General features: G+C 38.7%; 1 protein-coding gene and 1 non-coding gene across 2 annotated transcripts in view; one reads left to right on the forward strand and one right to left on the reverse strand.

The window, feature by feature from the left end:
* CNTNAP5 (contactin associated protein family member 5) overlaps nucleotides 1-22,251 on the forward strand; it is a 973,836-nt gene that overhangs the window by 886,096 nt on the left and 65,489 nt on the right. The gene's annotated exons all lie outside the window — the stretch shown is intronic.
* Nucleotides 20,211-20,339, reverse strand: LOC130019837 (small nucleolar RNA SNORA51). Its single transcript, XR_008791905.1, has one exon. It is a non-coding gene; the product is annotated as a small nucleolar RNA SNORA51 (small nucleolar RNA).

Genomic DNA, 22,251 nt, shown 5'->3' on the forward strand with positions numbered 1-22,251 from the left:
TCTGGGTGGTAGCCGATGACAAGTTTATCTGGTGCAGGCAGGTTGTGGATTAAGGGCGTGACGCCTGGGTCACCAGAGACTGGAGAAAGTGAGTAAACTATCTCCACTTCTGGTCCTGTCAAGCCCAGAGTCCAAGATCACAAAGTTCCATGTTACCTGGGTTCCATTGGACTTCACTCACGTGTAAGGCTCAGCCTGAGAGCGTGGGGAGCAACCTTGAGCGTGGAGATGCTTGGGTTGTGGAGGTTTTTCATTGCTGGAGCTGGGACTGTTGGGGTGGGCAAAGCTCTGACCCCCCCACCTCTGAGGCTCCCTAATGAAGACAGCCTGGCTTGTGGGTCAGAACATTCTGTGGTGCTCTCTTTCAGGAGTTTTAGTGTATAGGCCCTGGGTCTTGGCTGTTGATGAGGTTACATGGCACCAGGGACAGTTTGTGGGTATGAGCACCAAGCTACTGGAAACTGGAAACCTTGGGGAAGAGGCCCAGTACTGATCCAAGAGGGCCTGGAGATCTCAGTCATGAGTTCCCACCTACCTCTACACTACAGGCCCTAACTGCATCTTTTGATCTCTTTTCATATTTATGGGTCTCAGAAATAAGGCCAATAAATGAGTTTATATAGCTGATTTATAAGCTGGAGGTGGTTTGTGGGTATGTCTCCCACATACCTAAATTTTGGCCCTTTAATTTCTTGGTAAACTGGGCCCCAAGTTTTGGGGGTTTGGTCAAAGGCACAGCAGCAATTTGGGGGTATCTGGAAGTCTGAAGGCACCATCAGGCTGCTGGCACACTAGCACCACAGGTACAGGTTGACCTGCTGGCGGCACCATACCTCCTATACAACATTTCTGTCAATGAATCTTAGGTCTCCAATTTCAGTTTACACTTTTCTCAAAAATTTCCATCTCACATTTTTATTGTGTCTTTATAGCCTTTATTTGAGAGACGTCAATTCCATGCAGATTTTACTTTTATTTATATATTTAATTTTAATTTGGGGGGATATTGGGTCACACGCAATGGTGCTCACCGCTTACTCCTGCGTTTGTGATGAGTAATCGCTCCTAGAATGTTAAGGTGAACCCTCCCCCAATGTAAATTGAAGTGGCTAACATATATCTAATCTTTTATTATTAATTAGGAATCATTTTTACAGTGATTTTAATATATACATTCTAGGCATTCTGTATACATTCTAATATATATTCTAGGCATCAATAATACTGCACCATGTCCATCAGTGAAAAAACTTTATTCCATATATATATATATGTATATGGAAACCTCTTGATATATATGGATAAAACCTCGTGGTGGCTTAGTGATAGCTCTTTGGATACCACAGAGTGACAAGGATTGACCCAGGCCTTCTGCCGATTGAACTACTCTTTATCACATCAATTATGTCATATTTTAATCATTAATCCCCTCATACATTTGATAATAATTATTATCATGTCTAGTGTTCTGGATGATGCCTTTTTTCAAGATAACATAAATTATAGGACTTTATTGAAATGTCCAGTATTTCCTTCAAGAATTTATGCATTAGAGGAGGGTATACTTTTGAGATTATATGAAAAGGGCACCAACAAGGACTGACGTTCTATGTATTATGGAGATATTATATTTTTTAAGATACAATATCAATTATTTCTTCTTATATAACAAAAAATATGTTTTGTTGTGTATAACAAAAAATATGTTTAGTGAAAAGCAAAACTGATTTTTTTTATCAACTCCAATATTATTAATTCAGAACAAATTCCAATTGTGGAAACTGTATTTTATACTTAATAACAATAGATACGTGTTTTCAATCAAACCAAAAGTTATGATTTTATGTGAAACAAAAATGAAAACAATAAAGTTGTTTTCACAAAATGAAGACTGGCAGTAAAGCTGTCTGCATAATTTCAAATATGTCAGATAACCTTGATCACTACTGGAGTTATAGTACTCATGATTGTATGAGATGAGGCAGAGAAGATTTCTGCTTTCGTTCAGCTTAAATTTGCATTGGGAGGATTGCATATTTAAAAGAGAAAATAATAACTACTCAAGTAGAAACATAATTGTAAACTGTGAAATATTTCATGAGGAAAAACATGGGGTGATAAGGAAGCTTATATACAAACTTGTGGAATAAATAGTGTGAAAGGTGTTTTGCAATGGAACAGAATAGAGTACAACAAAGGCCTTAATATCTGAGGAACCCAGTTTTACATAGAGAACTGGGCATTCTGTTACTAAGTTTCCCTAAAATTTCTTATCTCTGGGGCTGGAGTGATAGCACAGCAGGTAGGGCGTTTGCCTTGCACGCGTCCCGACCCTGGTTTGATCCCCAGCATCCCATATGGTCCCTAGAGCACAGCCAGGAGTAGTTCCTGAGTGCATGAAACAGAAGTAATCCTTGAGCATAGCCAAGTGTGACCCAAAATAGAAAAAAAAAATTCTTATCTCTGACTTAGAATGTCCTAACAGATATAGATTTTCTCAGGGTCCCCTAGAGATCTTTGTTAAATTCTAACAAGCTTAAATGCAGAGTAAAGCATGATAAAGAACATGAATTTGTTGTTTTACTGGGTATGATACAGATACAGAATGAACAATGGGAAGTTCTGCAGTAGCTAGACAATGGAGAATATTAAAAGATTTTTAAAAATTTATTTGAATGTGTATGCATTTGTTAAAATAATTAACTAGATTATCAAATCTTTACATCCCTGAAAAGTAAAATTAGGCAAAATTAAATTATACTTATTCTGATATTAAAGTTTGTCAAAACTTTAGAAGCATTGCTACTTTGGTCTTTAGTGTGTGTTTTTATTTTGAGATTACTTTCATGAATAAATATTCGTATTGGTTTGGGTGCTACACCTGGTAATGCTCAGGGAATATTCCTGGCTCTGTGGTCATGGATCACTACTGGCAGTACTCAGGGCACCATATGTGGTACTTGGGATTAAACAAAGGTAAACAACATATAAGGCAACCATTTTACCTTTTGTACTTTATATTCAGCCTCTCCTTTCATAAATAAGTATATTCCAAGTGGGGCCTGGCAGAGCGGATGGGTGCCAAGGATCGCACTCAGGTTAGCTATATGCAAGGCTAATATCCACTGTGCTATTTCTCCAGATCCTATAAAACACATATTTTCAAAATTTTTCAGGGATGGTCGCCAGTCAAATAAAATTTATAATGACAATTTTAATGTGGATGAAAACAACATATTAGGAAACTTGCTAAGCAATGAAATATTCTTATCACTTGAATAAAAGTTAATATTGTGAGTAGGTGGATTATTGATGGATTTTAACCCTTGAATAAACTGACTTCATTTTCACTAGTCGCATGTTCTGTAGAACTTTACGCATTCCTCCATGGACAGATTCATGTTTGTTTTGTAGACAGGGGGTGGTGTTCTAATTGAATTGAGGTATGAGTTCTAGAAGAACACACACCTTTACTGACTGTAGTCTTAGTACCCAACCAGAAGGAAAAAAAATGTATAGCAAACATTCAATAGATTAGTATGTGACTGGGCCTCATATGACACATTTGCTTTGCATTGTTCCTAATTTCTAAACAGGAATCATAGCCATCTGTATGCAATTTCTCTACTCTCATTTACTTTTAGATTAAAGTAATGATAGAGTCATTAAAATGACAGCCACTGGTCTCAGTATAATTTTTTTAATTATGTATATGTGTCCTCCGCCCCTCTCGGAGAGCCCGGCAAGCTACCGAGAGTATTCGATATGCCAGACACAGTAACAACAAAGTCTCCAATGGAGACGTTACTGGGCCCGCTCGAGCAAATGTATATATATATTTAAATTTAAAAATTTTAGAGGACAAACTGATATTCAGGTGAAAGTATATTGCATATCTAAGTGTGCATGTGTGAGTGCATGACTGAGAGCATTTCAATTGTAAAGACTTGGAAGCTTAAGCACATTCTTTTATTTGAGTACATCTTCCTAATATAAATAAGTGTTTTATTTCTAAGGGTATTGTTAGCATAAGAAAGGATACGGATTCTGAGGAACAGCATCTTAGCCAGAACCCCCATCTTAGCATCTTTGAGCAGATAGGACTCCATCAGAACTTAGAGGATCCCCACCCATCAGGAAAACACTCTGTACCACTTTGCATCTCTAAACAGGATTCTTTAGTTGTCTTGATGACTGCATTGTAAAAAATGCCTGAGGTTATTCATGAGCTAGTTATACTGTTCGTTAATGACTGTAGAAAATGGTTTAGGAAATCATCTTTAATTGGCCATCATTTATATTTTCATTTATGGAAGTGCCTGAAGCCAGCACTAACTGTTCTGCAGTCTCTAGACTTGGCAGGCTATACTGGACTGACAGGCAATAAATAACACAAAAACTTAGGGCCATGGGTAGTATTCTGAGTGTGCTGCATCTTTCATATTATTCAACATTTTTTTAAAAAATTGCCTTTCTAGATCAACAAACATTTATTATCTAGATCAACAAACTATTGTTGTTATTAAATATTTGGTTTGGTGCTAGAAGGTTATTTCTGGCTCTGAACTCAGGAATTACTCCTAGTCATGCTCAGGCGACCATATGGGGTACCAGGGATTGAACCCAGGTCAGCTTTGTGCAAGGCAAGCTCCTTACTCATTAAGATATCTCTACAGCCCTGAACGTTTATTATTTTTTATCACTTCTAGTAAATAGTGCACACAAGGTGCTGAGGATGTTTCAGACCTGATTATTCAATGAACTGTGTATTCAGTTAATTTTAGATTGATACATTTTTGTCATGGGGCAAAACACTATTGACCCCATTCCTTGGAATGACATTGTTTAAAAAAATCTACCATATTTGTCATTTGTCAGTCAAAATCAGGTTTTGACTTGATTTTTATAAATAACATTTAAAACTAGAAAAACAGAGTACTAAAACCATCACATATCAATAGAGGAAATGAGTTTTGATAATTAGGTTTTTGGGTGTTTTCATCCCTGATTTTTTAGCAAGTAGTGATCTTGCCTTGCCTGCCTGCCTTCCATCTCTTTTTTTTAAAAAAAAAAAAATTGCACTCCATTATTTTTTCCATATCTCTGCCTTTGATACCTAACTTCTACTACTCCATGTGAACTTACATATTTTCCTGGGATACGTATGCAAGATTATCTTTCTGGAAACCTTCCCTTATTTTCTGGTTTCCCACTGTCTACATGATTTTTTATCATTTATTTTTGCTGTGTTTAAATAGTATTTTGATTGTTCCATGTCACTCTTTAGATATTACATATCTTTCAAGAAAGATTGTGCCTTTTTTTCCCTAAGCCCGTGTTCATAATGCTGTTCCTGACGTGATGGATATGGACTTTCTCTATCACACGTTGGTTGAAGACCTGTTTTAGCCTTCAGTTTTATTGGGCACCAAGTGAGATATGAGAAAATAAGTATGTGCTCCTTGTTAGAGAGAAATAGTTGCTCTCAGTGATGTTTTTATACAACCAGATAATAAGTCAAAAACCATGATCCAATATTCTGTAAATATTTGTTACTTTATACTATCAGAATCTGCAGTCATCCATATTTTTTATGTTCAAACACATGCACGCACTCAAAGCTAACATTAGTTGCAAATACTGTAAAATTTTAAATGCCATGCTCAAAAGCATCTATATCCAAAAGCAATTCGAACATAAAGTGAACATAAAGTTTATAAAGCGGCCTCATTCTGAGTACTTTAAAGACTAATTACTATGTTCTAATGAGTATTGCCTTTAAATCCCATAAATCATATATAAATAAAAGGGGAAAGTTTTTTAAATGTAAGTGAACTCTAATTGGGTCTCAGAAGAAAGGAAAATAAATCTTTTTTAGCTCAATAAATTCACTAAGCACATAAAACATCAGTCTGTCCCATGGAATTTTTTGAACTGCGCTTTTTATACATGGTAAAAAATTCAAAGGGTAGTATAAACCAGAAGAAACTATTTGCCTTCATTAAGACATGTTAACTTAAAAATTAAAGTGAAAGAATTTTATAATGATGATTTTACTCTTTCATTCGAGATATGTGGCTGCTATTTCATGATTCAGGCGATAGTGAAACAATAGATTTAAAAAGTGTGTCAGGGAAAGGGAGTAACTGATCTGAATTTATTCCTGTTAATAGGAATCTTTTTCTATGGAAATCACTTTTGAGATAAAGTTAAGACCGGTTGTGGAATATTTTGTGCACACGTAAACAGAACTTCTGGAATAGGAGAAGATAATTGTTGCTTATTAAGATGCTCAGAATAGGACTGAATGAAACAAACCAGAACCCATCACTGAGTAAGCTGGAGGATGTGGTACCTGTTTATTACTTCCCCTGAGAGTTTTCAAGGTTGTTTTAGAATAAGAAACAAACTAAGCCAGAGAAAAGCATTGTGACTGAGTGGAACTGGGAATGTTCAGCACATTGCAGTTACTGACTCATGAGAAATTCTAAAAGAGCTGAGACTATTTCTTTAGGATAGCTGATTCTTTTGGGTTCTAATCTATCCTCACCTTGCCCAAGATAGAAGCTATAAAGAAAAACTTTAATGCTTAACTTTGCCATGAAATGTGACTATCTTCCAGAGTTGGCAATATTTTAAATGATCATCTATCTATTTGTGGAACAATTTAAAATGTAGGATGCTTTTTCATATATATACATATATATACATATATATATATGTACATACATACATTAATGTAGGAGTTACCTAACATTTGCAATCGATTTGTATACAGTGCTTTGAAGGCACACTCTGTAAATAAGTGAGTCTAGCTTTAGAATTGCTACAAATCAGACTTTTTCCCTGTATTTTGTTTAAATTTCATGATTTTTGTTCTTTCTTGGGCTGGAGCGATAGCACAGCGGTAGGGCGTTCGCCTTACAAGCAGCCAACATGGCCGACCCGAGTTCGATTCCTCCGCCCCTCTCGGAGAGCCCGGCAAGCTACTGAGAGTATTCGATATGCCAGACACAGTAACAACAAAGTCTCCAATGGAGACGTTACTGGGCCTGCTCGAGCAAATCGACGATCAACGGGAGGGCCTTTAAAATTTTTAGGGCTGGAGTGATAGCACAGCGGTAGGGCGTTTGCCTTGCACGCAGCCAACATGGCCAACCCGAGTTCGATTCCTCCGCCCCTCTCGGAGAGCCCGGCAAGCTACCGAGAGTATTCGATATGCCAGACACAGTAACAACAAAGTCTCCAATGGAGACGTTACTGGGCCCGCTCGAGCAAATCGACGATCAACGGGAGGGCCTTTACCTTTACCTTTATATGTATCACAACTTTTTGATACATTGATAGTAGCAAAGTATATTGGTTATTTTTCCACCTTGGATATTGTACTGTGATTGATATGGTGTGCATATATCTTTTCAAATTAGTGTTTGCCAAATCCTTTCAAATTATGTTTTTTTTTATTTTGGGATAGATGCCAAGAATTGGCGTCACTGGGTCATATGAAAATTCTGTTCTTTTTTTTTTGAGATATCACCATACTGCTTTTTATAGACTTTGAACCAGATACCATTTCCTCAGATAGATAAAGATTCCTTTATGTCAGAGGAAAATAATCAAAGCTGGCTATTTCCAGATTGTGATATGCTCCACGCCCACTGGCAAAAGATGGTATCTCAATGTTGTTTGGATTTGCATTCATATATCAGTGAGTAGTAGTAGCCACTATTCCACGTGCCTTTTGGCAAGCCATATATTTTTTGTGGGAAAATCCTATTTGTAGCCTCTCCACATTTTGAGGATGGGATTCTTGGAGTTTTTATGTTGTTGGTGTTGAGTTTTTCCGGTGTTTTATACATCTTAAATAACAGCCCTTTATATGTTATATTGGGCAAATATTTTCTACCATTTAATAGGGGGTCTTTTTGTTTTATTGTAGGTTGAGTTTCTTTTGCTATCCAGAATCTTCTTAATTTGATGTAGTTCTGCTTGTTAATCTTTGCGTTTGTTGTCTTTACCTATGTGGTCCTCTCATAGAAGACACCACTGTAGTATATTTCCTAGGGAAATTTTCCAATGTTTCTGTATTGTATTTTGTGGATTCTGGTCTAATCTTGACGTCTTTAATCCAATTTGATTCTACTTTTGTGAATATTATGAGGTACAGCTCTAATAGTCATTGTTTTACGTGTATTCAGTTTTCTTAAAACCTTAGTTAAAGGTATTTTCTTTGTTCCACTTCATATAGTTATATAGTTTGTCATAGATTAACTGTTTTTAATTCTGAGGATTTAATATACAAATCATAGTTTGGCGTTTTCTCTGTGAAGTTAGTTAGGAGTATCATGAAAAAATAAGCCTTCATTGAAAGGTTTTTGCCAAAGGCTTATCTTCATAGGAGGTACTACAGATGAAGAGTGTGTCCTCTACTATTAAGAAAAATGCAAATCACACTCAGAAAAGATAGAGGATCAGTGTGAAATTACTGATATTAAAATATTTAGTCAGGTTGTACAAACTAAATATTCTCAGTATGTGAAAATTTGCATAAAATAATAAAACACAAATTTGGTTGTGGTGGGAAAATACAAAATAATGGTAGTGAAAATGTATTATGGTGGTAGAATTGATGTTGAAAAACTGAATTCTGTAATAAATTATTGTGAACAACTTAATTAAAATATATATATTTTAATTTTTATTAGTAAAACACCATGAGGTACAGTTGTGGACTTACAAGTTTTTGTGCTTGGGTTTCATTTATACAATGATGGAGTACCATGGCTCCAACAGTGCCCATTCACCACCACCAATGATCCCAGTATCCCTCCCACCCCCTCACCCCCCCCCTTTCCATCCCACCTCTGTGGCAGGGCATTCCATTTTGTTTGCTCTCTACTTTTGGGTGCTGAGGTTTCCAAAAGAGGCATTGAGTGGCAATCATGTTCAGTATGTAGTCTATTTTCAGCATGCATCTCCCATCCTGGGAGCATTCTGCCAACACCCTTTGCTTAGTGTTCCGTTCTCTATCTGAGCTGCCTTTTCCCCTAGCATGTGTGGCTGGCCTTCAAGCCACGGAGTGAACCTCCTGGTACTTATCTCAACTATTCTTGGGTGTTAGTCTCCTATTTTATTACTTTATATTCCCCAGATGAATGCAGTCTTTCTATGTTTGTTCCTCTCTTTCAGACTCATTTCACTTAGCATGATACTTTCCATGTAGTACCACTTGTATGTAAATTTCATGACTTCATCTTTTCTAACAGCTGCATAGTACTACATCGTGTAGATGTACCAAAGTTTCTTTAACTAGCCATCTGTTCTCAGGAACTCTGTTTTTTTTTCCAGATTCTGGCTATTGTGAACAGTGCATCAATGAACACAGAAGCGCAGAGGTCATTTCAACTGTACTTTCTTGCCTCTCCAGGATATATTCCCAGGAGTGGTATTGCAGGGTCAAAAGGGAGCTCAATTTTTAATTTTTTGAGAATCGTCCATACTGTTTTCCAAAAGGTCTGAACCAGTCAGCATTCCCACCACCAGTGAAGTAGAGTCCCTTTCTCACCACATCTGTGCCAACACTGGTTGCTTTTGTTCTTTTGGATGTGGGCCAGTCTTTTGGTGTGAGATAATATCTCAGTGTTGCTTTGATCTGCATCTCCCTGATGATTAGTGATGTAGAGCATTTTCTTTTTTTCCTTTTTTTTCTTTTTTTTATTAGTGAAACACCATGAGGTACAGTTGTAGATTTACAATTTTTTGTGCTTGGGTTTTGATTATACAATGATCAGATACCCATCCCTCCACCAGTGCCCATTTTCAACCACCATGGATAATATCCCCCCCACCGCCATTCCCCCATCCCCCCCTGCCTCTGTGGCAGGGCAATCCCCTGTGTTCTCTCTCTCGTTTTGAGTGTTGTGGTCTGCAAAAGAGGCATTGAGTGGCAAACATGTTCAGTCCGTAGTCTACTTTCGACATGCATCTCCCCTCCTGGGAGGATCCTCCAAACACCCTTTATTTGGTGCTCCCTTCTCTATCTGAACTGCCCTTTTCCCTAGAATACCCGGCTGGCCTCTAAGTAATGGAGTAATCCTCCTGGTGCTGATCTCAGCTATTCTTGGGTATTAATCTCATAATTTGTTACTTTATATCCCCCAGATGAATGCAATCTTTCTATGTCTATCCCTCTCTTTCTGACTCATTTCGCTTAGCATGATACTTTCCGTGTTGTACCACTGTATGTAAATTTCATGACTTCATCTTTTCTAACAGCTGGAGCAATAGCACAGCGGGTAGGGCGTCTGCCTTGCACGCAGCCAACATGGCCGACCTGAGTTTGATTCCTCCGCCCCTCTCGGAGAGCCCGGCAAGCTACCGAGAGTATTCGTTATGCCAGACACAGTAACAACAAAGTCTCCAATGGAGACGTAACTGGGCCCGCTCGAGCAAATCGATGATCAACGGGAGGGCCATTACTTTACATAGTACTCCATTGTGTAGATGTACCAAAGTTTCTTTAACCAGTCATCTGTTCCTGGACATTCAGATTTCTTCCAGTTTCTGGCTATTGTAAAGAGTGCTGCAATGAACAAACAAGTGCAGATGTCACTTCGACTATACATTTTTACCTCTATGCGATATATTCCCAGGAGTGGTAATGCTGGGTCAAATGGGAGCTCAATTTCTAATTTTTTGAGTATCATCCATACTGTTTTCCAGAAGGGCTGAACCAGTGGACATTCCCACCAACAGTGAAGGAGTGTCCCTTTCTCGCCACATACACGCCAGCATCGGTTGCTTTTGTTCTTTTGAATGTGGACCAGTCTCTGAGGTGTGAGATGGTATCTCATTGTGGTTTTGATCTGCATCTCTCTGATGATTAATGATGTAGAGCATTTTTTCATGTGCTTTTTTGCCATTTGGATTTCTTCTTTGAGAAAGTTTCTGTTCATTTCATTGCCCCATTTTTGGATGGGGTTGGATGTTTTCTTCTTGTGGAGTTTAACCAGTATTTTGTATATCCTGGATATCAACCCCTTGTCAGATGTGTATTCGGTGAATATCCTTTCCCATTCTGTAGACTGTCTTTGTATTTTGGTCACTGTTTCTTTGGAGGTGCAGAAGCTTCTTAGTTTAAGATAGTCCCATTTATCTATCTCTGTTTTCACTTGCTCAGTCAGTGGCGTGGCATCTTTGAAGATACCATTAGCTTCAATGTCATGGAGGGTTTTGCCAACTTTGTCTTCAATGTATCTTGTGGTTTCTGGTTTGATGTTGAGGTCTTTAATCCATTTTGATCTTACTTTTTTACATGGTGTTAGGCAGAGTTCTGAGCCCATTTTTTTGCATGTAGCCATCCAGTGATGCCAGCACAATTTGTTAAAGAGGTTTTCCTTACTCCACTTCACATTACTTGCACCTTTATCAAAGATTAGATGATCATATGATTGAGGGGAGATGTCAGTTTATTCAACCCTGTTCCATTGGTCTGCAGTTCTGCCTTTGTTCCAGTACAATGCTGTTTTAATTATTACTGCTTTGTAATAGAGTTTGATGTTCGGGAGGTTGATTCCTCCCATTTTTTTCCCCAAGAATTGCTTTAGCTATTCGTGGGTGCTTATTGTTCCATATAAATTTCAGGAGTGTTTGCTCCATTTCTTTGAAGAATGTCATGGGTATCCTTATAGGGATTGCATTGGATTTATACAATGCTTTCGGTAGTATTGCCATTTTGACAATGTTAAGTCTCCTGACCCATGAGCAGGGGATATCTTTGGTACATCTACACAATGGAGTACTATGTAGCTGTTAGAAAAGATGAAGTCATGAAATTTACATACAAGTGGTACAACATGGAAAGTATCATGTTAAGCGAAATGAGTCAGAAAGAGAGGGATAGACATAGAAAGATTGCATTCATCTGGGGGATATAAAGTAACAAAATATGAGATTAATACTCAAGAATAGCTGAGATCAGCACCAGGAGGGTTACTCCATAGCTTAGTGGCCAATTGGGCATTCTAGAGGAAAGGGCAGTTCAGATATAGAAGGAAACACCAAATAAAGGGTGTTTGGAGGATCCTCCCAGGAGGGAAGATGCATGTCGAAAGTAGACTACGGACTGAACATGTTTGCCACTCAATGCCTCTTTTGCAGACCACAACACCCAAAACGAGAGATGAATCCCACTTGATCACGGTGTATGATCTTTTTGATGAGTTGTTGAATTCTATTTGCTAGTATTTTGTTGAGAATCATAACATCTGTGTTCATCAGAGGTATTGGCCTGTAGTTTTCTTTTCTTGTGGTGTCTTTGTTTCCTTTTGGTATTAGAGAGAAATGGGCTTCATAGAAACTGTTTGGGAGAGTTTCTGTTTCTTCAATTTTCTGGAAAAGCTTGGAATGAACTGGCAATAGGTCCTCTTTAAATGTTTGGAAAATTTAGGTTTTGAATCCATCTGGACCTGGGCTTTTCTTTTTGGAAAGACTTTTGATTACAGTTTCAATTTTCTTGATGTTAATAGAATTATTCAGGTATTCTAGATCTTCTTGTTTCAGCCTTGGGAAATTATAGCAATCCAGGAACTTATCTATTTCTTCTAGGTTCTCTTGTTTCGTGGCATACAGACATTCAAAGTAGTCTTTGATGATCTTTGAATTTCTTTGGTTTCTGTTGTGATATCCCCCTTATGCATAGTGGTGGGGCGTTTGCCTTACAAGCGGCCAACATGGCCGAGCCGAGTTTGATTCCTCTGCCCCTCTCAGAGAGCACGACAAGCTACCGAGAGTATCTCGCCCACACGGCAGAGCCTGGCAAGCTACCCGTGAGGTATTTGCTATGCCAAACACAGTAACAACAAGTCTCATGGTGGAGACGTTACTGGACCCACTCGAGCATATCGAAGAACAACGGGAGGACTGACCATCCCCCTTCTCATTTCTGATTTGGTTTATTAGGGTTAGGGTTCTCTCTCTCTCTTTTTTTGTGAGTCTTGCTAGTGGTTTATAGATCTTGTTTATTTTCTCAAAGAACTAGCTCTTGGTTTCAGTGATCTTTCGGATTTATTTTTTTTTTGGGGGGAGGTTCTATGTTGTTGATTTCTGCTCTAAATTTTATAATCTCTTTCCATCTGCCTGGTTTGGGCTCCTTTTGTTGGTCCTTTTCTAAGATCTTGAGCTGTGAAGTCAAGTTGTTTATGTGGGCCCTTTCTTCCTTCCTGAGAAATGCTTGCAGAGTTACAAATTTTCCCCTTAACACGGCTTTAGCTCCATCTCATTGGTTCTGGTAGCTCGTATCTTCATTCTCATTTGTTTACAGGTTTCTCTTAATTTCGTCCTTGACTTCCTTCCTTACCCACTCTTTGTTCAACATTGAGCTGTTTAATTTCCAGGTGTTTGATTTGGTTCTCCATGTCTGTGTGTGATTCACTTTTCTCTTCATTACATCATGGTCTGAAAAGATTGTTGATACTATTTCTATCTTCCTGATTCTATTGAGGTATGTTTTGTGTCCTACACATGGTTTATTTTTGAAAATGTTCTGTGTGCACTGGAAAAGAATATGTATTCTTTCTTTGGGGGATGTAAAGCCCTGTATAGGTCTATAAGCCCTTTCTTTTCTATTTCTTCCTTCAAAGCCAATGTTTCCTTGCTGAGTTTTGTTCTTGTTGATCTACCCAGAGGATATAAAGCGATATTGAAATCTCCAACTACTATTGTGCTGCTATCAATGTCCTCTTTAAGATCTGTTAGCAGTTGTTTTAAATACTAAGCTGTTCCCTCATTAGGTGCATATACATTTAAGAGTGTGATTTCTTCCTGCTGTATGCATCCCTTGATAAGTAGAAAATGACCTTTGCTGTCCCTTCTAATTTTTTCAACCTGAAATTTATCTTCTCAAATACCAGTATGGCCACCCCAGCTTTTTTGAGGGAGCTGTTTGATTTCAGTATTGTTTACCATCCTTTAACTTTGAGTCTGTGTTTGCTCTGACTGTTCAGATGAGTTTCTTGTAGGCAGCAGAATGTTAGGTTCTTTCTCTGAATCCATTTTGCCACTCTGTCTCTCTTAATTGGTGAATTTAGTCCATTGACATTGAGAGAGATTATTGTTATGGGGTTCTGTGTCATCTTTCTGTAAGGGTTTGTTGTGCTTGTAGGGTTTGTCTTGTCTTATAGTAGCCCCTTGAGCCCTTGTTTTAGGTTTGGTTTTGAGTCTATGAAGTTCCTTAGCTTCTGTTTTTCCACAAAATATTGTACAGTTCCTTCGAGTTTGAGTGAGAGTTTAGCTGGATAAAGTATTCTTGGTGAAGCATTCATTTCATTGAGTTTTTTCACTATATCCCACCATTGCTTTCGGGCTTGGAGGGCTTCCTCTAATAGGTCTGCTGTGAATCTAAGGGGTGCTCCTTTGTATGTGATTTCCTTCTTTGACCTTGCTGCTTGCAGTATTGTGTCTCTACCCGCGGCATCCATCATTCTATGATATGTCTTGGAGTGCTTTTGTTAGGGTCTCTTTTAGCTGAACCCTTTGGGCTCCTTGAAACTGAGTGGCTTTAATGTCCAGCTCTGGGAACTTTTCAGCAATGATTTGTTTAACCATGGATTTTTTATTGGAATTGTTTCCCTGACCTTCTGGTACTCCAGTGATCCTAAAGTTTACTTCTGCTTCAATTTCTAAATGTATCACTTCCAGACTGTGTGTTAAACAATCTGTTGAAACCAAAGAGCTGGTATCTGGCATTATAATGCCAGATGAGATTGTCAAGATAGCATAATTCTAGATAAAAATGAAGTTTATGAGAATTAAACATCATTAAGTCTATACAGAACAGAAATCAGCAACAAAGAAACAGAAGTAACCCATTTAAGTAAGTACAAAATTAGAGAAGTACATATTGTCTGAGTGATATCTTTGAATAAGCAAGAAATATTGAAAGGGATATCTGAATTAAGCTTATATAAGAGTTTGGAACATTCATATAAAAGGAAGAAAGTTAGAATGTGGGTTCTGAAATGATTTTTATTTCAATTTTTAAATTTATTGATTCTTATCAAAATGGCCACTGAATGTCTATCATTCTATTCTGATCATTTCTCTTAGAGAAATAGGAAGCAAGAGACATTATATGAGAGGTTGAAAATAACAAGAATTGAAGAACTAAGGTAAATATGAAACACATGAACTTTTTGAAGAAACAGGTTAGTAGAACATACTGAGATTGATAAGATACTAGTGATGCTCACTTGAAGTTGGTGGCAATAAGTTTAAAGTGACTTATAAAGCACAGAAGTTGATATCTAGTACTTTCTTTCCTCTGCTGCCCAAACTACACAGGTGAAGAATGAGTAAAGATTAGGTTCTTGTAGTTATTGCTATGTCAAGCAAAATATTCATTTAATGAGCCAAGAATGATCCAGAGAAATTTAGACTGTACAAATAGATGGTTTTAATGAGCAAGACAATTTGAAATGGATTAGTAGGAAAAGAGAGAAGAGTCAGAGAGACAGAAAGTTGAGTGGGATGGGGAATCATAGCCTGCTGGTGAAAATGGCCCATTTAATGCAGAGTTGCTAGCATACTTATAGAACATCTGAGGGGCTTGGGGTAAGGACATAGGTGTGATAGATCATTTACATAGATCAACATTTGACAGGGGAAATTCTTTTGGGGAGATCAACTCAAGAAGACACTGCCTCCCAGGGACATCTACATTGCTTTTATCTTTCCCTCTAGTTGTAAAAGTTATCAAAACCTGCAATTGTTTGGATAAACACAGTAAGAGACAAAGATACCAACACTTAATTCTCTGGGCTGAGAGCAAGCAAGGCTTTTAACAATTAGTTCTCTGAATTCAGAGAGCAAGTAAGGTTTATACTGTAAATCCCAGACTAAGTCCTCAGGCCAGTTCAGCTTGTCATTCCCCTTGGGGGTCCTGTCTTTTAAGTTGTAACAGCTTGCATCAAGACCATGCATTTAGGCTTTCTTAGAATGTCCCATTTCGATGCCAGGTAATTTTTCCACTCGCCATCCCAGTCCCACGACAGGACCACCCTTTTTTTTTTTTAAATTTTTTTTTATTAGTCGGGCTGGAGCGATAGCACAGCGGGTAGGGCGTCTGCCTTGCATGCAGCCAACATGGCCGACCCGAGTTCGATTCCTCCGCCCCTCTCGGAGAGCCCGGCAAGCTACTGAGAGTATTCGATATGCCAGACACAGTAACAACAAAGTCTCCAATGGAGACGTTACTGGGCCCGCTCGAGCAAATCGACGATCAACGGGAGGGCCTTTACCTTTACCTTTTTATTAGTGAAACACCATGAGGTACAGTTGTAGATTTACAATTTTTTGTGCTTGGGTTTGATTATACAATGATCAGATACCCATCCCTCCACCAGTGCCCATTTTCCACCACCATGGATAATATCCCCCCCACCCCCATCCCCCCATCCCCCCCTGCCTCTGTGGCAGGGCAATCCCCTGTGTTCTCTCTCTCCTTTTGGGTGTTGTGGTCTGCAAAAGAGGCATTGAGTGGCAAACATGTTCAGTCCATAGTCCACTTTCGACATGCATCTCCCCTCCCTCCTGGGAGGGTCCTCCAAACACCCTTTATTTGGTGTTCCCTTCTCTATCTGAGCTGCCCTTTCCTCTAGAATGCCCAACTGACCACTAAGCTATGGAGTAATCCTCCTGGTGCTGATCTCAGCTATTCTTGGGTATTAATCTCATATTTTGTTACTTTATATCCCCCAGATGAATGCAATCTTTCTATGTCTATCCCTCTCTTTCTGACTCATTTCGCTTAGCATGATACTTTCCATGTTGTACCACTTGTACATAAATTTCATGACTTCATCTTTTCTAACAGCTACATAGTACTCCATTGTGTAGATGTACCAAAGTTTCTTTAACCAGTCATCTGTTCTTGGGCATTCAGGTTTCTTCCAGTTTCTGGCTATTGTAAAGAGTGCTGCAATGAACAAACAAGTGCAGATGTCACTTCGACTATACATTTTTGCCTCTCTGGGATATATTCCCAGGAGTGGTATTGCTGGGTCAAATGGGAGCTCAATTTCTAATTTTTTGTGAATCGTCCATACTGTTTTCCAGAAGGGCTGAACCAGTGGACATTCCCACCAACAGTGAAGGAGTGTCCCTTTCTCACCACATCCGCTCCAGCATAGCTTGCTTTTGTTCTTTTGAATGTGGACCAGTCTCTGAGGTGTGAGATGGTATCTCATTGTGGTTTTGATCTGCATCTCCCTGATGATTAATGATGTAGAGCATTTTCTCATGTGCTTTTTTGCCATTTGGATTTCTTCTTTGAGAAAGTTTCTGTTCATTTCATTGCCCCATTTTTGGATGGGGTTGGATGTTTTCTTCTTGTGGAGTTTAACCAGTATTTTGTATATCCTGGATATCAACCCCTTGTCAGATGTGTATTCGGTGAATATCCTTTCCCATTCTGTAGACTGTCTTTGTATTTTGGTCACTGTTTCTTTGGAGGTGCAGAAGCTTCTTAGTTTAAGATAAGGACCACCCTTTTGGGGTTTAAGGAACTGCAGCAACTGAAGCCTGAGTCAAGGAATTATGACCAAGTAATTATACGCAGGAGCAAATATATTTCAGAGCCAATCAGCTCCCAAATATTAGGACCATAGCACTAATGGTCTTTCTGTGTTTAACCAAAGAATATTGCTCTATAGTAAACTATAAAGAGGCTACAGGGGAAATAGAAAAGCAGGTACAAATATACAGCACTTCAAATGCAAAGCAATACAAATACAATGTTCAGAATTACCAGAATGTTTGGTTTGTAAGTAATTAAGACTAACTTGGGGAACTGTGATAATGAGAGGTAAAATACAAGGAACCAGTTGAAGATAAACTTTAACTAAATTAGGGCTGCTAGCAAGAGCATGTTAAGCCTCTCTGGGAGGAAGAAAGGGGGCAATTCGTTGATGAAGCATAAAGCACTTAGGTTTAATATCCAACACAAAGTAAAGGTTGAAGATAGACTTTAACAAAAGTAGGGATGTTAGCAAGAGCATGGTAAGCTTCTCTGGAAGGTTGGAAGAGGTTATTCACCTGTGAAGCCTAAAACACTTAGGGTTGATATTCAACATGTACAGATATGAAAGAAATAACTAAATGGACTCATTAGAGTCTCTGACAAAGACTTATAAAGGAATATTCCAGGTAGAGAGACAAAATAAAATATGTATAAGAATTCTGAGACAGGAGTGAACTGAACATAGTAGGGTATCTTAATATTTAGAACTTAGTGCAACTGTTTAAAGAAATAGCATCTAAGTTGAGGAAGATGATATAGAATGTCACAGGCCATAATAAATAATTCAGAGTTTTAAAATTTTTCAAGCAGTGCATCAAATTTATATTTTAAAAAATGCTTAGTTAGGGGGGAACTGGATATTCACTGATTCTCCACTTTTTTATGGTATTGTTGGTTCTGTTGTTATTATTGTTGATAAGAAGTTTAAGGGCTTTATATGTCTTGGATACTGGTCCTTAGTCAAATGTATTGATGAGTGAATATTTTCTCACATTCTGTGTGCTGACTTTATTCTGCTCAAAGGTTTTTGTTTTTGTTTTGTACTGCAGAATCTTCTTAATTTAATGTAGTCCTATTTGTTTATTTTTGCTTCTGTTTGCTTTGACAATTACATTGAGTCATTGAAGATAACTCTAGTGTCAATATTATGTAGAATTCTTACATGTTTTTCTACATGCAATTTATAGATTTGATCTACTTCTAGTTGACTTTTGTGTATGGAATGAGATAGAGATGTAAGTACACTTTTATTGCTCATGGCTAACCTGTTTTCCACATGCCTCTTTGTTGAGGAGGTTTTCTTTGTTCCGTTAAAATAATGGTGGCCAGCAGGTGTTTTAAAAAGTGTTGTTCAGTACTTATTATCAGGTAAATAAAAATAAAAACAATGAGATGTCACTTCATACCAGTGATATCATCACACATCAAAAGGGTTAGAAACAAATGTTTGGGGGATGGAAATCATTATTGGTGAAAATGTCATTTGATTCAGTGTCTATGGAAAAATTAATTGGAGAATTATTTTCAACAGTAAAACATTTTAGCAATTCCACTTATTATAAACTACCCCAAAGGACCAAAAGCTATTTTTGCACTCATGTTTTTATTGCAGCACAAGAATTGAGATATGGCAATCACCCAGTTACCCAAGAACATATGAGAGAATAAAAAAACTGTGGTATCTATGCAAAATGAAACTAATCACTGTATCACTGTATCTCTGTCATCCTGTTGTTCATCGATTGCCTCCAGCAGACCCCAGTAACGTCTCCTTCGTCCTAGCCCTGAGATTTTAAAAAGTGCCATATTCGAGGATCTTTCAGGATCAGGATAATGAGACCCATCATTGTTTCCGGTTTTTGGCATATTGAATATGCCACTGGGAGTTTGCCAGACTCTGCTGTGTGGGTAGGACACTTTTGGTAGCCTGCCAATTTCTCCAGAGTAAGAACTAGATAATAAGGCGTCGCAGCCGCATGCTTCTGGGAGCTGGGTTTCATAGTCTCTAGGTCTTGACTGTTGATGGGATTAAACGGCGTGGAGGGGGGCAGTTGGTGGCTGTAATTCCTGCATACTGGAAGATGGGGGATCAGGGTGGAGGAGACCCCAGTCCCAATCCAAGCAGGCTTGGAGATCTATGCTCTGGGTCCCGCACACCTGGGTTCCTCTGCCAGCTCTTTCATGAGTGAGGCTTGTCGGAACATGTGGAGAGTGGTCTTAAGCATGGCTGTGGCTGGAACCAGATGTCTTCAGCTGCCGGGGCTCTGCTCAGGGTGGGGAGGGAAACTCAACCCACCCTCCTCCAAGGGGCCCCAGTAAGCACAGCCAGGTGCAGAGGCAGGAGACACTGAAAACTAATCATTTATAATAAAAAGTAAAAAATGCAGATAAAACTAGATGGTATCATGTTGTGTGGAAGAGAGAGACAGCAAGTAAAGAATGATATTTCATCAGAATAAAGAGACAAAGTAAGGAAATAACAATTGGTCATTGTAAAAGAATCTGAGACATGACCTACAGAACTCCGTCTGTCAAAGTTGGACATGTGGGAGGAGAACTTGGCTGCTTTTAGAGGGATACTTACACTCTTGTGTTGGGCATTGGGGACACTATGCTTGAAACCATTATTTTCTTTTTATGATCACAAATTTACAATGTAGACCAGAAAAAGAGCCTTACCTGAGGTGAAGAGAGAATGGGATTGCTATGCTCTCTCTAGACAGTTGGTATACAGAACACAGCCTGTGGTAAGCACCAGGAGGCCTGGAACTATATTATTTATTTATTAAATATCATTTGAAATAAACAGTATTTTAAATAATAATGCCTAAAGAAAATTTGGAGGAAAATAAATAATAAAGTTTACTTTGAACTTTTACAGAAATCAGAGCCTGGCAAGCTACCTGTGGCACATACGATATGCCCAAAACAGTAACAATAGCAGGCCTCATTCCCCTGACCCTGAAAGACCCTCCAATATGGCAGCATTGGTAAAGACAAGTAAGGAGAGGCTGGTAAAATCTCAGGACTGGGACAAATGGAGACATTACTGGCACCCACTCAAGTAAATCGATGAACAATGGGATGATAGTGATGACAGTGATGACAGAAATCAGATTGGTGTGTAGGAACTAAGATACAAATTCTATCAAACTCATTTAGTCATTCAGATGTGTTTCTGTGGTGGAGTTGACTAAGGTGATGGGCTGAATGTAGGTGTGGTTTTTGACCTGGAAAGAGGTGTAGACATGTGGGATCTGCTTTCTAGACTTGGGCATTTGTAATTTATTTATGGGTGTTCATAAACTAAATGAACAAAATGATAACTTCCACAATTTTTGACTTAAACAACCAGTGATGAGTGTTGTTATTTTGTGAGACAGTGAAGACAGAAGAGAACCAGTTGGTGAAGATAGACTTATTATCAGAAACTAAAAGTACCAGGAGGATTACTCCACAGCCTAGAAGCCAGTCTCACATGCTGGGGGGAAAAGGCAGTTCAGATAGAGAAGAAACCACCAAGTAAAGGGTGCTAGGAGCGCCCGCTTGGGATGGGAGATGTTTGCTGAAAGTAGACTATAGACCAAACATGATGGCCACTTAATATCTCTATTGCAGACAACACCCAAAAGGAGAGAAATAGCCAAACGGAATGCCCTGCCACAGAGACAGGGTGGGGTAGGGGTGGGGGATGGGGTGGGGTGGTGGAAGGAATACTGGTCGGGTAGTGACAGAGCTACCTGTCTGGGACCATTGGTGGTGGAAAATGGGCACTGATGGAGGGATGGATACTTGATCTTTGTGTGACTGAAATGCAAGCACAAAAATCTGTAAGTCTGTAACTATACCTCATGGCTATTCACTAATAAAAAATTTTTTTAAAAAATAAAGAAAGCTGCGTAAGTAGGAGATTTCTTTGGGCCAATGGGGATGGATGGAATTCAAAATGCAGAAGACATATTTTTGTTCAAAGTAAAGATATAAAGCTAGAAATTCACAGAAATATGAGAATAAGCTGCTGTTCCACTGTGGTAGAGTACTTCTATTTTCTCTTTGGTACCATACTATGACGTAGTATGCAATGACCTTATATATTGTTATGGCATGTACACTGGATCACTATCACTATCACTATCCTCCTATTGTTCATCGATTTGCTCAAGTTAGCCCAGTAACATTGTGAAACTTGTTACTGTGTTTGGCATATTGAAAACATCACGCGTAGCTTGCCAGGCTTTGCCATGTGGGCGAGATACTCTCAGTAGCTTGCAGGGCTCTCCGAGAGGGACGAAAGAATCGAACTCGAGTTGGCCAGGTTGGCTGCGTGCAAGGCAAACACCCTACCCGCTGTGCTATTTCTCCAGCCCATACACTGGATATTCAAGCTAATTTTCTTTCATTTTTCTTTTCATATTAAATCACCATGAGTTAATAAATAACAACATTAGTCATGGTTGAATTCCATGCTTGCCGTGTTCCAACACCAGTCCCTTCACCAGTGTCCCCAACCCTTCACCAATGCCCCCAGTTCCTCTCTTGCTTCTAAGCCTTTGTGACAGGCATCTTTTCCTGCTTTTTCCCACCAATTTCCTTTGAAGAACTGCAGTTTACAATACCATTGCCAGTAGAATACCATGTATCCGACTTTACATCCTTTCATCAACATGTCCTTCTCG

The sequence above is a fragment of the Sorex fumeus genome, unplaced genomic scaffold (genome assembly GCF_029834395.1).
Source record: "Sorex fumeus unplaced genomic scaffold, SorFum_2.1 ptg000009l, whole genome shotgun sequence".
Lineage (NCBI taxonomy): Eukaryota > Metazoa > Chordata > Mammalia > Eulipotyphla > Soricidae > Sorex > Sorex fumeus.